We start from the raw sequence: 17,476 nt of genomic DNA on the forward strand, positions 1-17,476 counted from the left end.
ATGCTTTCTCTATATTTTTTATGTAGGGCTTACAGTATATTCTGCACAACTGTGATGGTATACCCAACTGTGAACAAGGGGAAAAGTCTCTCTTATTCATAATTAAATCTTGCAGAATGACCTAAAATAGTTGTCAAAAGACTAACAATTTCACTTGACTAAACATTGTACAACCAAGATGCACACTCAGAAATAGATACAGTACATATATAAGATTTAAGCATTTACATTTCACAGCAAAATTCCTTCAATCTGAACTGAGTAATCTTTAACAAAATAAAATGTATATTTTATTGATATCAATTTTAGATGGAATTTTGTTATGAAATTGAAAAGTGAATCTTACAAATTGGATTAACAATTCGTTTTTTATGCATCATAACCATAATTGGACATAAAAAAGAAAATTTTTAAATAAATAAAAGTATTTTGTATTTTGTCTGTAAGTCTTACTGTACCTGTATACACTACTATACATTACCCATTGCAGTTTGCCTACCGCAACAGCCGTTCCACTGATGATGCCATTGCATCTACAATACACACTGTTCTCTCCCACCTGGAAAAAAGGAACACATATGTGAGAATGCTGATTGTAGACTACAGCTCAGCATTCAACACCATAGTGCCCTCCAAGCTTGATGAGAAACTCCGGGCTCTGGGCTTGCACAGCGAGCTGTGCAGCTGGATCCTGGATTTCCTGTCAGGCAGACGTCAGGTGTTTAGAATGGGCAGCAGCATCTCCTTATCACTGACCCTCAACACTGGAGCCCAGAAGGACTGTGTTCTCAGCCCACTCCTGTTTTACATTTACATTTATGCATTTGGCAGACGCTTTTATCTAAAGTGACTTACAGAGCCCTTATTACAGGGACAAACCCCTGGAGCAACCTGGAGTTAAGTGCCTTGCTCAAGGACACAATGGTGGTGGCTGTGGGGTTTGAACCAGTGTCCTTCTGATTACCAGATTACCAGTTATGTGCTTAGACCACTACACCACCACCACTCCATATATTTTCCCTATACACACATGACTGTGTGGCAACACATAGCTCCAATGCCATCAAATGCCATGACGATACGACGGTGGTAGGTCTGATCACTGACAATGATGAAACACTCTGACATGCTGGTGTCATGAGCACAACCTCTCCCTCAACGTCAGTAAAACCAAGTAGCTTGTAGTGGACTTCAGGAGGAAAGACAGAGAACACAGCCCCATCACCATTAATGGAGCACCGGTGGAGAGAGTCAGCAGTCTCAAGTTCCTCGGTGTCCACATTACTGAGGAACTCACATGTTCCGTCCACACTGAGGCCATTGTGAAGAAGGCTCACCAATGCCTCTTCTTCCTGAGACGGCTGAGGAAGTTTGGAATGAACCACCACATCCTCACACGGTTCTACAGCAGTACTGTAGAGAGCATCCTGACTGGCTGCATCACCGCCTGGTACGGCAATAGCACCGCCCACAACCGCAAAGACCTGCAAAGTGTGGTGTGAACTGCCAGACACATCATTGGAGGTGAGCTTCCCAAAATGAGTACTCTAATCAACTTGAATCCTGTGCGCCTAATCAAACTGTGTTTTGCTTGACATACCTAAAATGTGACTATATCTACAGAAGGTAATAGAAAACGCAAACACAGACTGCATTAACCATATGTTCATTTTGTCTAGTAACCACATACAAAATGAAAAGTCTCTCATTATTCACTTACTCTGATGCCATCCCAGATGTGTGTTACTGTCTTTATTCAGCAGAACACATATAAAGATTTTTATAAGAAGAGGTCTGTCAGGTCCTTATAATGCAAGTAAATGGGTGCCAGCACATTGACGGTCCAAAAGTCATATTTAGGCAGCATAAAAGTAATCTATGCGACTCCAGTCGTTCAGTGAATGTCTTCTGGAGTTATTTGATAGGTTTATTTAAGAAACAAGTCAATAATCTCATTTCGAAGGCTGCGTGCTAGGAAGGATGCATCCTTTGAAGGTAGCGTTATACTGAGGATCCTTGTTTAAACAAGCTTTGTTTAAATGAGACACCCTTCGTAAGACAAAACAGAAACTTAACTTGCGTGTGCGATCTGAGTGAGAAGGGAATCCATGAGGTAAACCTTTAGAAGAGTTATAATAATGAAGTAGAGAGAAAAAAACTTTTGGCTGTACTTTTACATTTAGTTTATAATACTTTATTTCACATTATATATTATTATGATTATACACAGATCAGCCACAACATTAAAAACTCCTGCCTAATATTGTGTAGGTCTCCAAAACAACTTCTTCTCAACACTATTTATTTTAGGTTATCTGAGCTACTGTAGACTTTGTCAGTTTGAACCAGTCTGGCCATTCTATGTTGACCTCTCATCAACAAGGCATTTCCATCCACAGAACTGCCACTCACTGGATGTTTTTTGTTTATTTTTGGCACCATTATATAAACTGTTAGTAGTAAATTCTAGAGACTTTTGTGCATGAAAATCCCAGGAGATCAGCAGATACAGAAATACTCAAACCAGCCCTTCTAGCACCAACAATCATGCCACTGTCCAAATCACTGAGATAACAAATTTTTCCCCATTCTGATGGTTGATATGAACATTAACTGAAGCTCCTGATCCGTATCTGCATGATTTTATGCATTACACTGCTGAAACATGATTGGCTGATTAGATAATCGCATGGATGATTGTTGGTGCACCAAATTGTTGGTGCAGGTTTGAGTATTTCTGTAACTGCTGATCTCCTGGGATTTTCACGCACAACAGTCTCTAGCATTTACTCAGAATGGTGCCAGAAACAAAAAAACACCCAGTGAGCAGCAGTTCTGCAGATGGAAACACCTTGTTGATGAGAGAGGTCAACAGAGAATGGACAACCTGTGGATGTTAAAGCCTACCTTCAAACCCAGTGCCACTTTGCTTGACATCATGGGAAAATCAAAAGAAATCAGCCAAGACCTCAGAAAAACTCATTGTGGACCTCCACATGTCTGGTTCATTTTTGAGAGCAATTTCCAAATGCCTGTAGGTACCATGTTCATCTGTACAAACAATAGTACACAAGTATAAACACCATGGGACCACATAGCCATCATACCTCTCAGGAAAGAGATGCATTCTGTCTCCTAGATATGAACGTAATTTGGTGCAAAATGTGCAAATCAATCCCAGAACAACAGCAAAGGACTCTGTGAAGATTCTGGAGGAAACAGGTAGACAAGTATCTATATCCACAGTAAAACAAGTTCTATATCGACATCATCTGAAAGGCTGCTCAGCAAGGAAGAAGCCACTGCTCCAAAACCGCCATAAAAAAAGCCAGACTACAGTTTGCAAGTGCACATGGGGACAAAGATCTTAATTTTTGGAGATATATTATCCAAAAATTGAACTGTTTGGCCATAATTACCATTGTTAGGTTTGGAGGAAAAAAGCATGAGGCATGCAAGCCAAAAAACACCATCCCAACTGTGAAGCATGGGGGTGGCAGCATCATAAATGAATGAATGCTACATTTATCATGTTGTGGGGGTGCTTTGCTGCAGGAGGGACTGGTGCACCTCACAAAATAGATATCATTATGAGGAAGGAAAATTATGTGGATATATAAGCAACATCTCAAGACATCAGCCAGGAAGTTAAAGCTCGGTTGCAAATGGACAATGACCCCAAGCATGCCTCCAAAGTTGTGGCAAAATATTAATAATAATAAGTTTTATTTATATAGTGACTTTCCACAAGTTCAAGGACACTTTACACTCCATATACATTTTACAGGACAAAGTACATTTAATATACATTTCAACAGAAGTTACAATCTCAATTACAAAGGGGGAAATAAAACATCAATCAGTAACAGATAATGCACTGAGAAAAGATGTGTTTTAAGCTGAGATTTAAATATATAAATATAGATGTCATGGAGGCTCTGAGGTAGAGTGTTCCACAGTTTAGGTGCAACTACACTGAAGGATCTCCCACCAAATGTGGATTGACGAAATCTAGGGACAGACAACAATTTGAAATCAGAAGAACTAAGAGTGTGTGCTGGTGTGTTTGGATGCAGCAGATCACATGTATAATGAGGTGCCAGATCATTGAGAACTTTGTATGTCAGGAGAAGAATTTTAAACTTAATACGCATGAGACAGCCAGTGAAGACTGAACGCTTGGTGTTAGTGAAAACTCACAGCTGCAGAGAGCTGCAGAGTTTTGGATGTATTGTAATCTGGCAATGTATTTAGCTGGAAGGCCAGTAAAGAGGCAGTTACAGTAGTCGAGACCTGATGATATGAAAGCATGAACTAGTGATTCTGCATCTTTCAAACTGAGAATGGTGCGAAGTAGTGCAATGTGACATAGATGGAAGAAAGCAGTTTTAGTGATGGTTCAAATGTGGGCTTTAAAAGTAAGAGATGGATCGAAAGTGATTCCCAGATTCTTAATGGTTTTAGAGGGTTTGGTTAGATTTCCATCAATATTGACACAAATATCAATATGTCTTATAAGTGTTTGTGCCTCAGAAATCATGATCTCAGTTTTGTCAGCATTGAATTTGAGGAAATTACTGTTTAACCAAATTTTTACATCATTGATACAGGCAGTTAATGAGCTGATGGCATGTGTTTCATCAAAGCGTTCGGATGAAAAAATCTGGGTGTCATCAGCATAGCAGTGATAACAGACCGTGACGATGGATGATCTGACCTAGTGGGAGAATGTAAATTATGAATATTAGTGGACTTAGTACAGGGATCCCCCAGGGTTCTGTATTTACCTGTGTTACCCTGAGTAAGAGGAGCAGTAGGGGATTTGTTTTTCTTAACAGAGATGAAATGTTGGCTGTTAGTGAGGTAGGAAGAAAACCAGGATAAAGCAGTGCCAGTAATACCAATATGTTAAAGTTGGGAAAGGAGTGTTTTGTGGCATACAGTGTCAAAAGCAGAGATCGGGTCAAGCAAGATCAGAATACTGAGAAATCCAGAGTCAGCAGAGAGGAGGAGATCATTAATAACCTTCAAGATAGCAGTTTCAGTGCTGTGGAATAGGCGAAAACCAGATTAGAAAGGGTCGTAGAGATTATTAGCTGCAAGATGTGATTGTAACTGGGAGGCTACAACTTTTTCCAGAAGTTTAGATATAAAAGGCAGGTTTGAAATAGGACGATAGCTGCAGAGGGAAGATGGATCTAAGTTGGGATCTTTAAGGACTGGTTTAACAGCTGCAATTTTAAGATCAGTTGGAACAATGGCACATGCAAGAGATGTGTTTATCATATACTAATTAGGTGATGAAATGACTGACACATAGTGTTTAAGAAGGGAGTTTGGGGCAGAGTCCAACTGACAGGATGATGATTTGGAATGTAACATTAAATCACTGACTGATGATGGGCTAGTGGGAGTGAAGGAGGAGAAAGTGTGGATAGGGTGTTTAGACAGACATTCATGCAGAGGATCTTCAGAAATGGCTGATGTGAATCTTTGGTTTATGGAAACAATTTTATGTTGAAAGAAGTGCAGAAATGAGTCACAAAGTTCATCAGAGCTGTGTGAGTCCTGAGCCGGCAGGTGGATTTGCTTGTTTGCAATAGCCAAAAGTGCTCTAGGTCTACAATTTGCTTTTTGGATGATAGAGAAAAAGTACATTGAATTTGCAGTGTTGAGTGCTGTTCTGTACTTCAGCTGATGTTCTTTAAGAGATAATGAATGAACAGTGAGGCCTGTTTTTGAGGCGTTCAAGGCTACCCAAAACATTTGACCCAAGTTAAACAATTTAAAGGCAATGCTACCAAATACTAACTAAGTGTATGTTAGTGTTCATCATTCTGACCCACTGGGAATGTGATGAAAGCAATAAAAGCTGAAGTAAATAATTCTCTCTACCATTATTCTGACAATTCACATTCTTAAAATAAAGTAGTGATCCTAACTGACCTAAGACAGGAAATGTTTTGTATGATTAAATGTCTGGAATTGTGAAAAACTGAGTTTAAATATATTTGGCTGTGGTGTGTGTATACTTCTGACTTCAACAGTATGTGACCGACAAATGCGACCTCCGGAGCATGCAGCCTTTGAAGGCTTTTTCCAGTCATGACAGTGCAGCTCCCATCTACATGAATGGGGAAAGTCCAAAATCTCCAAAATGGTTGGTTAAGATTACGATTAATGAACATATTTCAAATCATAATGAGAAAATGGAGAAACTCATGAACTTTCTGGAGGAGGAGAAGAGGCTTCAGGACAAAGAAGATAGAAGAACACAGGCTGGTGAGATGTAACACTGCACTCAATATGTTTTATGAGCCTGTGAAAGGAGAGAAAGTAATAAGCCATTGCATATTTTGTGTAAATCATGAAATATTAAGTAATACTTTCACACTTTCAAAATCAACCATGGCTGAATGAATAGCGCATTTCTACAATGGTGCTGGTAATGGAGCACTAATGCATCCACAGCAATGAGGGTTAGGGTTAGGCAAGTAAGTCAAAGGCAACTGCCGACTGTCTGCCAACACAACATAAACAAAACATTGCTGGGTCCACCTTTAATTTAAATCAATATTGAAATGTATAATTGTTATAGCAAGCATATTACTAAATTGGTTAAGCCTGGTCTGTCATTCAAGCTTTCTTAATCTAGTAATGTGATTGTTTCAGATGGGAAAGATCAATCTCAATCCCATCTGGATGCCTTTATTACAAGTTTAGAGGAAGAAAGGGATTACTACAGACAGGAGGTGGAGTGGTACCATAGGGTAAGGGGCAGGGCAGACAAAAGTCCCACTCCTAGCCCAGGCAGAGGGAGGAGCCCTAGAGGAAGAGGCAGCTGGCATGGAAAGTTGAATAAATAAATAAATTAAAAGGGTATCAAAGTAATCCACATGACTTGTGTGCTATATTCCAGGTTTTATGAAGCCATATGATAGCTTTGTCTGATGAACAGATTGAACTTTAAAGGGATAGTTAACCCAAAAATGAAAATTCTGTTATTATTTTAAACGAATGAATGAATTTGATGGCTGTTGCCCATGCAATTAAAAACACTCAAGTCCATGATCCCCAGTGATTGGTTAACCACTGAGCCCAGATCTTTGTATTGTAACAAATTCTCTGTATTGACTAGCAAATGTGGTTGTTTCTAGAGAGATTGTGGTGCTGCAGAACTGTCACATGTAGTGAAGAAGGATGAGCTACAGTCAATGCTGCTGGCCTTTGAGAAACACATGGAGGACATCCAGACCAGAGTTAAACTACTGACTGCATAGAGAGACCAGCTCAGCACTCATACCAGCAGGTGAGACTCTATCTAATGGATGGATGCTTTTGAGATAGATGCTTGGAAATAAACTAATCTTTTCATAACTGTTATTGACATATTTGTATGTGTAGGCTCAGTAGGTGTTGAGACTTGTCCATAGAGAGCTTGAGTCATCTCCAGCATAAGATAAGAGAGGACAGTGATCAGACTGAAGCTGAACTCCAGAGAATCACTACAGAGAGAGACATGCGCAGAGATAGACTCAAGGTGTGTGTGTTTCCATTTGATCTTTTTTAAGAAGACCATATATAGCTGTTGAGTACACTTGCGGACAAAAGTTTGGAATAATGTACAGATTTTGCTCTTATGGAAAGATATTGGTACTTTAATTCACCAAAATGGCATTCAACTGATCACAATGTATAGTCAGGACATTAATAACGTGTTATTACAAATAACAATTTGAAAGAAAGTAGTAAACTACTTCAAAGTGTTCTCATCCAAAAATCCTCCATTTGCAGCAATGACAGCTTTGCAGATCCTTGCCATTCTAACTGTCAGTTTGTCCAGATACTCATGTGATATTTCACCCCACACTTCCTGTAGCGTTTGCCATAGATGTGGCTGTCTTGTAGGCACTTCTCACGCACCTTACAGTCTAGCGGATCCCTCGAATTATCTGTTGTCCAATATGTTTTTTTGCCCACTTTAACCTTTTCTTTTTTTTCTGTTTCAAAAGTGTCTTTTTCTTTGCAATACTTCACATAAGGCTGCACCCCTGAGTCTTCGCTTTACTGTTGTACATGAAACTGGTGTTGAGCGGGTAGAATTCAATGAAGCTGTCAGCTGAGGACATGTGAGGCATCTGTTTCTCAAACTAGAGATTCTGATATACTTATCCTCTTGTTTAGTTGTACATCTGGCCTTCCACATCTCTTTCTGTCCTTGTTAGAGCCAGTTGTCCTTTGTCTTTGAAGACTGTAGTGTACACCTTTGTATGAAATCTTCAGATTTTTGTATAGCCTTCATTCCTCAAAACAATGATTGACTGATGAGTTTCTAGAGCTGTTTCTTTTTTGCCATTTATGACCTAATATTGACTGTTAAGACATGCCAGTCTATTGCATAATGTGGCAACTCTAAAACAAACACAAAGACAATTTTAAACTTAATTTAACAAACCAAATAGCTTTCAACTGTGTTTGATATAATAGCAAGTTATTTTATAATTCCAAATTAGCAATTTATCATGATTAGGCCTACTCAAGGATAAGGTGTTGGAGTGATGGCATCTGGAAATGGGGCCTGTCTAGATTTGATAAAAAATGACTTTTTCCAAATAGTGATGGTGCAGTTTTTCAAATCAGTAATGTACTGATTAATGTCCTGAATGACACTTTGGTGAATTAAAGTACCAATTTCCTTCTGAAACAGCAAAACATTTACATTATTATCTGTACATTGTAGTTGCAAGCACTTTTCTGCGGTTTGTGTTTGATATTTTGCTTATTACTTCTAATCTGTATTCTACTTGAAGGCAGACAGGTATGCATGTGTCAATAGGAGTTTTGTAAAGTTGTGCCAATGGTTTTTTATTTCTTGTATGTTGTGCAGACAGGAGGAGATCAGAATTCTTGACCTGGAGAACACTATTCAGATGGTACATCTCTCTGATCATTCTTATTAATATTAAATTAACTTTCATGGTTTATAGTTAGACTATTAAATTGTACAATTACAATCATTCATTGTTTCAGTTACCATATTGTAAGTAATTGTCATACTTGTCTGGATAATTACAGTGGACTCAAAAAGTATCTGGACACAAAGAATTTGTTCACCCAAAAATGAAAATTATCTCATAATTTACTTCCCCTCATACCATCCCAGATGTGTATGACTTTCTCTCTTGACTCAAACCTCACCAGGTTTAGGTGAGGTAAATATTTTCAGCTATCTAAGTAAACAGTAGTCATGTTGCCCTATAAATTTGTGTGTGTGTGTAGACATTTGTGCTTGTTTTTGTATTTTCATATATTCAGAGACTGTTGCGTCAGGCTGTTGTGCTTAAATATGCGCCAGCAGTTGTACCCATTTCAAAGCAGTTTGATATTTTGTGTGTGTGTGTGTATTCAGGCTGCTACAGGAGCAGATGGAGCAGTCTCTCTCAGATGTTCAGCACAGATTATCTGTGAAGACCAATGAACTGCAGGCAGCCCACCAACAGATTGACAAACTGGAGGAGTGTCTTTCTCACACAGTGTTTTGCTGTGTACTCTTCCAATTTACAGAGTTCACATCTAATTATTGCCAGTTCTATCTTTTCCTTCCTACTTTCTCTTGTGCATCTGTCTATCTGCGGTGTTGTAAAAACCAATATGTAGAAAGAAGATTCTGATTTGTTGGTGTATGTGAGTGTGTTTGGGTGGGTGTATATACTGTATGTGTGTAGCTGATTTGAGTAGAAATGGTTCATCTCAGAAGGATGAGGTGTAATAGCATCTCTAGGCCGAGAGAAAGACGCCCTGCAGGATGCAGTGGACCAGTAGACTGAGATTATGGTGCTGCTACAGCATGAGATCCACAGGAAGGTACTGTTGAATCTGTGGTGGTGTACATAATCTACCACTGATAGTATTTACACCTTTTTCTGAATATAGTACTTTTTGCAAAAACAAATTCTTAGTTTTGTAGAGAATCAAATAAGATTAGATGCAGAGTAATTAATAATGTAAGCCTAACTGCGATGTTCTGAAAAGTTCTAAAGTTGGGTTTACTCTCTAGAGTAAGTGCCTGTGGTTGTGAATGGGTGTATGTTAATATCATCATAATGAGATCATGTCATGTTTCATTGTATCTGGAAAAAATAGAAAGCCTTGAATATGTTGAATGTAATTATTTCAGTGAGCTGAAGGGGGCATTGAGCATTCGTGAGTGGGAAATGGCTAGTCTGCGCAGACAGCTGGACAAATCACAGGAAGAGCTCTCATCCATCAGCCGAGACAGAGAGGTTGTGTTGAGAGAGAACCGCAGATAACAGGACGATCTAGCCACCATGTCCAGAGAAAACCAGGTACACACATTCACATCAATACACCTCTCCCTTCTGTGTTCTTTTTTTCTCTCTTCACCCAACCCTTTCTGACTCTCTCTTTTACTCTCTTAGGATTTTGCCTAAGAGTTGGCAGATCTTGCTTCTGTCAGAGAACTGTGTGTTAAGGTATACTCCTGTAAAGAGGTCACAGCTCGCCAACTGACAAACAAGAGCATGGAACTGGAGAGGGTAAGACACACACCATCCTGGCAGTCAATAGCACTTGTCTTTAGAAAGGGTTTAAAGGTAAATTAGCGTGGGACTTGCCAACACCAAATCCCCTTCAAAGAAATAGTACACCCAAAAATGAAAATTCTCTAATCATTTACTCACCCTCATGCCATCCCAGATGTGTATAACTTTCTTTCTTCTGCTAAACACAACAAATATTTTTAAAAGAATACCTCAGCTCTGTAGGTCCATGCAATGTGAGTCCAAAATGTTTAAGCTCCTAAATGCACATAAAGGCAGCATAAAAGTAACCCATACCGCACCAGTTGTTAAATCTATATCTTCAGAAGCTATATAACATTTGTGGGTGAGAAACAAATTAATGTTTAAGTCCTTTTTTACTGTAAATTGTCCCTGCCCAGTAGGTGGCGATATGCACAAAACAAAAAGAATGCATCATCTTAGGAGAGAAGAGTGCTCTTGGATTTAACCACTGGACTCTGATAGATTTCTTCTATGCTACCTTTATATGCTTTTTGTGCTTCAAAGTTTTGAACCCAGTTGACTTGCATTATATGGACCTACAGAGCTGAAATATTCTTCTAAAAATCTTTGTTTGTGTTCAGAAGAAGAAAGTAAGTCCTACACATCTGGATGACATGAGGGTGAGACGGTGAGTAAATGATGGGAGAATTTTCATTTTTGGGCGAACTATTCCTTTAAGGCAAGTCAGTCAACTCACCAGCCTTCTTGGTAAAGCTCCCTTGCAACTATTGTCTGTAAGATTGTTTGTAAGATTACATTTCAATAACATCTGTCACATTAGAAACAAATCTTGACAAAAATGGTATCAACAATTTGCTTCTAAAGTTCAAATCACGCTAAACTGTATTTCTCAGGCTAGTTAAAGCACGTGTGTGTTCTAGAATAGAAAAAAAAAGGGCATGCTTCTGTCAAAAAGGTGTATGTCCCTTTTAATTGAAAAGTGGGACTTCTATTCCTACGGCTGCCGTATTGAGTGTTACGATTATGCTAAACACTAAACTGATCTCTCCATGCATTTGCAAACATGAGGCCCAGGTAACAGGTGAACTGGAGGATGTGCGCTCAGAGGCAGACCTCCTGAAAAAACAGCTGGCTAGCGAGCGGCTCACAGTACGCTATCTGATGACGCTGCTCTCCACCAATCGGCAGGAGTAACAGATGCACCTTAATGCCAACGAGAAAGAGTCTGAACTCAAAGTGCTGAAGGGCCACCTAGCTCTCACAGACTGCAAAACATATGGGAAGAAAAAGATTGAGGAGTTTTTGAAAGTCGGGTGTCCTAAGGGAAGAGTGTCCCTAACTGGGTTTCCCCTTGGTTTGTGAGAATGTGATGAAATGATGAATTAAATATAATGATGTATAATTATATATATATATATATATATATATATATATATATATATATATATATATATATATATATATATATATATATATGATAGGGTATAACAGTTATGACCCAGACCAGATATGGAGAAAGAAAACCAGGAGTCAAGAAGTTCAATTAAAGAATCCAAAATTTACTGAAGAATAGTTTGCAGTGAAATTGGTAGAGCCAAGCGGCAAAGTCTCACGAGGAGATCGAAAGCTAACTCATACCTTACACAAAATTTTACATCAATTATACCATTTGCAAGGACGTATATTCTATTATTTAACTCCTGATTGGCTAACAGAGCATAAAGTCACAACATATAGATAACTATAGCACATCAACATTAATCAGCGCAATTGTCGTCCTGGCTCGAGATTTACATCTGAAGTGACCTCGCAGATGGTCTCGGCGTCTTCGAAGTCTGCCTGCTGTGTCTCCCTGGGTTCAAAACCTGGGTAGAAGGTCAATACGCACACACGAAACACTGACCGAACGACAGTGTTTCTCTGCTACATGGGAACCAGAGCACACATTTATCAGGTCATTTTAACCAAAACAGTGAGATAAGAAATATTCACCCCTCAGGCAAAGGAGAAGAAAGAAATAACATGCATTCCTTCCCTTAAAGAGATAATAAGAGAAAATGTACACTTCTACTTATTCAAGTGCTATTACATAGGATTTTAAATCATATAATTAGTCATGGACAGGTAAAAATCAACCACAGAATACATCTGGAACATATGTTTAACATTCCCCTCATCTCAAGCTTATTCCCAAGACGACCTTCAAGTCAGCCTCCGTGCAGAACAGAGAGAGAGGCTTCAAGGAATGTGCATGAAATCAAAAATGAACTCTTAACACACATATGATTCAGCGTATATTTCAGTTATGCATAAGAAAAATTAAATTGATTATGTGATCATGCATATAGTTAATTCATCATTTTATTAAAGAAGTTAAGCAACAGAATACAGATAGATATTGATATAAAAGGATATATATTGATATATCTGAAGAGACAAGGGATTTCGACCCTCACCCTTCAATATATATATATATATATATATATATATATATATATATATATATATAGAGAGAGAGAAAAAACACTGCACCACCGACCATGTATATTCCCTTCACACTTTAATTAACAAACATGTACATCAAACAAAAAAATTTAAAATATTTGCTTGTTTTATTATTTCAAGAAAGCTTTCGATTCTATTTGGCATGAAGGGCTATATTATAGACATCTGCATTGTGGTATATGTGGCAAAATATATGATCTGATTAAATCAATATATTCGAAAAACATGTACAATGTTAAAATTGGAGACAAACAAACTGAATTCTTCACCCAGACAAGAGGTGTCCATCAGGGTTGCAATTTAAGTCCAACTTTATTTAATGTATATATAAATGAACTTGCTGTTCAGTTGGATCAATGTGATGGGGAGATGGAGAGGTGAAGTATCTGCTTTATGCTGACGAACATGTGCTACTGTCTCCTACTGAACAAAGACTACAGCTGCAGCTGGACATAGTAGAAAAATACTGTCAACCCTAGCAGTAAACATGAAGAAAACTAATGTCATGATTTTTCAGAAACGGCCCAAGTATCAAGAAAACAAATACCAGTTTACTATAAATAATTATATAATTGAACACAGCATGAGTTATACCTACCTTGGTATAATAACAGCCTCAGGGAGTTTTAACATGGCAGTGAATGCACTTAAAGAAAAAGCTCAAAGAGCCCTAAACGCAATTAAGAGAAAGTTTTATAATCTCCAAATTCCAATTAAAATCTGGCTGAAAATATTTGATAGTATCATCCAGCCTATTGTGCTGTATGTTAGTGAAGTATGAGGTCCACTCAGTCATCACACCTATACATTCTGGGACCAACACCCAACAGAATCTTTACATGCAGAATTCTGCAGATACATCTTACATGTACACAGAAATACACCAACAAATGCATGTAGAGCAGAATTAGGCAGATACCCACTGATAATTAGCATTCAAAAGAGAGCACTTACATTTTTATTCACCTTAAATCCAGCCCCCCAGACACCCTTCAATCCAAAGCCCTCCAAATCCAAGAGCTGAGCCCAGAACAGAGTCCCCTACATCAGTTGGTGCTGAGACTAATCGTCCCCCCTCAAACACACTTTGACCAGTCTCACATCAACACTGTTCTCCAAGCACCAATCAGAGTAAACCAAATTATATTGCAATGCAAAGAAACCTATTTGGAACATTGGAAAGAAGAAACTAAAAGCCAAAGTCGATTAGAATGTTATCTGGCCCTAAACAGAGAGTATGAGTTGGGAAAATATCTCTTTACTGTCACAAATAGAAAACAGAGACAGACCCTAACCAAATACAGGCTCAGTGAACACACATTGGCAATTGAAACAGGAAGATACAAAAAAATCTAAATCCAACCAAAAAGAAACAGAATATGTGCTCACTGTTGGACAGGTGAGGTCACGACAGAAATGCACTTCCTCCTAAAATGTGAAACATTCAGTGAAATTAGGAATGTTTACCTCTGAAACTTCAGTCTTTAAAGACCTAAATGAGGGGACAGGGCACATCTTGCTGCCCAATATGTATCAACATGCCACAACCTGAGGGACAGTGAAAGATCTGGACAAACATGCACACACAATATGATGTGATATGGTCAAATAAATAATAATAATAATTATTATTTATATATTGCTGTTATTTATATATTACTAATAATTATTTTATATTCTGTCCAAGTTATTGGACAAAATGTATTTTGCTTTTATTTTATTTTATTTATTCTATATGATGCTTTGGCAACATTGTTTTTGAAACTTTCATGCCAATAAAGCCCATTGAATTGAATTGAGAGAGAGAGAGAGAGAGAGAAATAGATAGACTGTATATGTATGTTATTATATATATAGAGTGTGTGTGTATAATATACACTCACCTAAAGGATTATTAGGAACACCATACTAATACTGTGTTTGACCCCCTTTCGCCTTCAGAACTGCCTTAATTCTACGTGGCATTGATTCAACAAGGTGCTGAAAGCATTCTTTAGAAATGTTGGCCCATATTGATAGGATAGCATCTTGCAGTTGATGGAGATTTGTGGGATGCACATCCAGGGCACGAAGCTCCCGTTCCACCACATCCCAAAGATGCTCTATTGGGTTGAGATCTGGTGACTGTAGGGGCCATTTTAGTACAGTGAACTCATTGTCATGTTCAAGAAACCAATTTGAAATGATTCGAGCTTTGTGACATGGTGCATTATCCTGCTGGAAGTAGCCATCAGAGGATGGGTACATGGTGGCCATAAAGGGATGGACATGGTCAGAAACAATGCTCAGGTAGGCCGTGGCATTTAAACGATGCCCAATTGGCACTAAGGGGCCTAAAGTGTGCCAAGAAAACATCCCCCACACATTACACCACCACCACCAGCCTGCGCAGTGGTAACAAGGCATGATGTATCCATGTTCTCATTCTGTTTATGCCAAATTCTGACTCTACCATCTGAATGTCTCAACAGAAATCGAGACTCATCAAAACTGTCCAATTTTGGTGAGCTCTTGCAAATTGTAGCCTCTTTTTCCTATTTGTAGTGGAGATGAGTGGTACCCGGTGGGGTCTTCTGCTGTTGTAGCCCATCCGCCTCAAGGTTGTGCATGTTGTGGCTTCACAAATGCTTTGCTGCATACCTCAGTTGTAACGAGTGGTTATTTCAGGCAAAGTTGCTCTTCTATCAGCTTGAATCAGTCGGCCCATTCTCCTCTGACCTCTAGCATCATTTTCGCCCACAGGACTGCCGCATACTGGATGTTTTCCCTTTTCACACCATTCTTTGTAAACCCTAGAAATGGTTGTGCGTGAAAATCCCAGTAACTGAGCAGATTGTGAAATACACAGACCGGCCCGTCTGGCACCAACAACCATGCCACGCTCAAAATTGCTTAAATCACCTTTCTTTCCCATTCTGACATTCAGTTTGGAGTTCAGGAGATTGTCTTGACCAGGACCACACCCCTAAATGCATTGAAGCAACTGCCATGTGATTGGTTGATTAGATAATTGCATTAATGAGAAATTGAACAGGTGTTCCTAATAATCCTTTAGGTGAGTGTATATATATATATATATATATATATATATATATATATATATATATATATATATACACTTTTCCATGACCGTAATATATATATACTATGACTATACATTGTGATCAGTTGAATGCCACTTTGGTGAATAAAAGTAACTATTGCTTTCCATAAGAGCAAAACCTGTACATTGTTCCAAACTTTGTGTGTATATACACTCACCTAAATGATTATTAGGAACACCTGTTCAATTTCTCATTAATGCAATTATCTAATCAACCAATCACATGGCAGGTGCTTCAATGCATTTAAGGATGTGGTCCTGGTCAAGACAATCTCCTGAACTCCAAACTGAATATCAGAATGGGAAAGAAAGGTGATTTAAGCAATTTTGAGCGTGGCATGGTTGTTGGTGCCAGACGGGCCGGTCTGAGTATTTCACAATCTGCTCAGTTACTGGGATTTTCACGCACAACCATTTCTAGGGTTTACAAAGAATGGTGTGAAAAGGGAAAAACATCCAGTATGCGGCAGTCCTGTGGGCGAAAATGCCTTGTTGATGCTAGAGGTCAGAGGAGAATGGGCCGACTGATTCAAGCTGATAGAAGAGCAACTTTGCCTGAAATAACCACTGCTACAACCGAGGTATGCAGCAAAGCATTTGTGAAGCCACAACACGCACAACCTTGAGGCGGATGGGCTACAACAGCAGAAGACCCCACCGGTACCACTCATCTCCACTACAAATAGGAAAAATAGGCTACAATTTGCAAGAGCTCACCAAAATTGGACAGTTGAAGGCTGGAAAAATGTTGCCTGGTCTGATGAGTCTCGATTTCTGTTGAGACATTCAGATGGTAGAGTCAGAATTTGGCGTAAACAGAATGAAAACATGGATCCATCATGCCTTGTTACCACTGTGCAGGCTGGTGGTGGTGGTGTAATGGTGTGGGGGATGTTTTCTTGGCACACTTTAGGCCCCTTAGTGCCAATTGGGCATCATTTAAATGCCACGGCCTACCTGAGCATTGTTTCTGACCATGTCCATCCCTTTATGGCCACCATGTACCCATCCTCTGATGGCTACTTCCAGCAGGATAATGCACCATGTCACAAAGCTCGAATCATTTCAAATTGGTTTCTTGAATATGACAATGAGTTCACTGTACTAAAATGGCCCCCACAGTCACCAGATCTCAACCCAATAGAGCATCTTTGGGATGTGGTGGAACGGAGCTTGTGCCCTGGATGTGCATCCCACAAATCTCCATCAACTGCAAGATGCTATCCTATCAATATGGGCCAACATTTCTAAAGAATGCTTTCAGCACCTTGTTGAATCAATGCCACGTAGAATTAAGGCAGTTCTGAAGGCAAAAGGGAGTCAA

Source organism: Xyrauchen texanus, chromosome 30 (assembly GCF_025860055.1).
Source record: "Xyrauchen texanus isolate HMW12.3.18 chromosome 30, RBS_HiC_50CHRs, whole genome shotgun sequence".
Taxonomy (NCBI): domain Eukaryota; kingdom Metazoa; phylum Chordata; class Actinopteri; order Cypriniformes; family Catostomidae; genus Xyrauchen; species Xyrauchen texanus.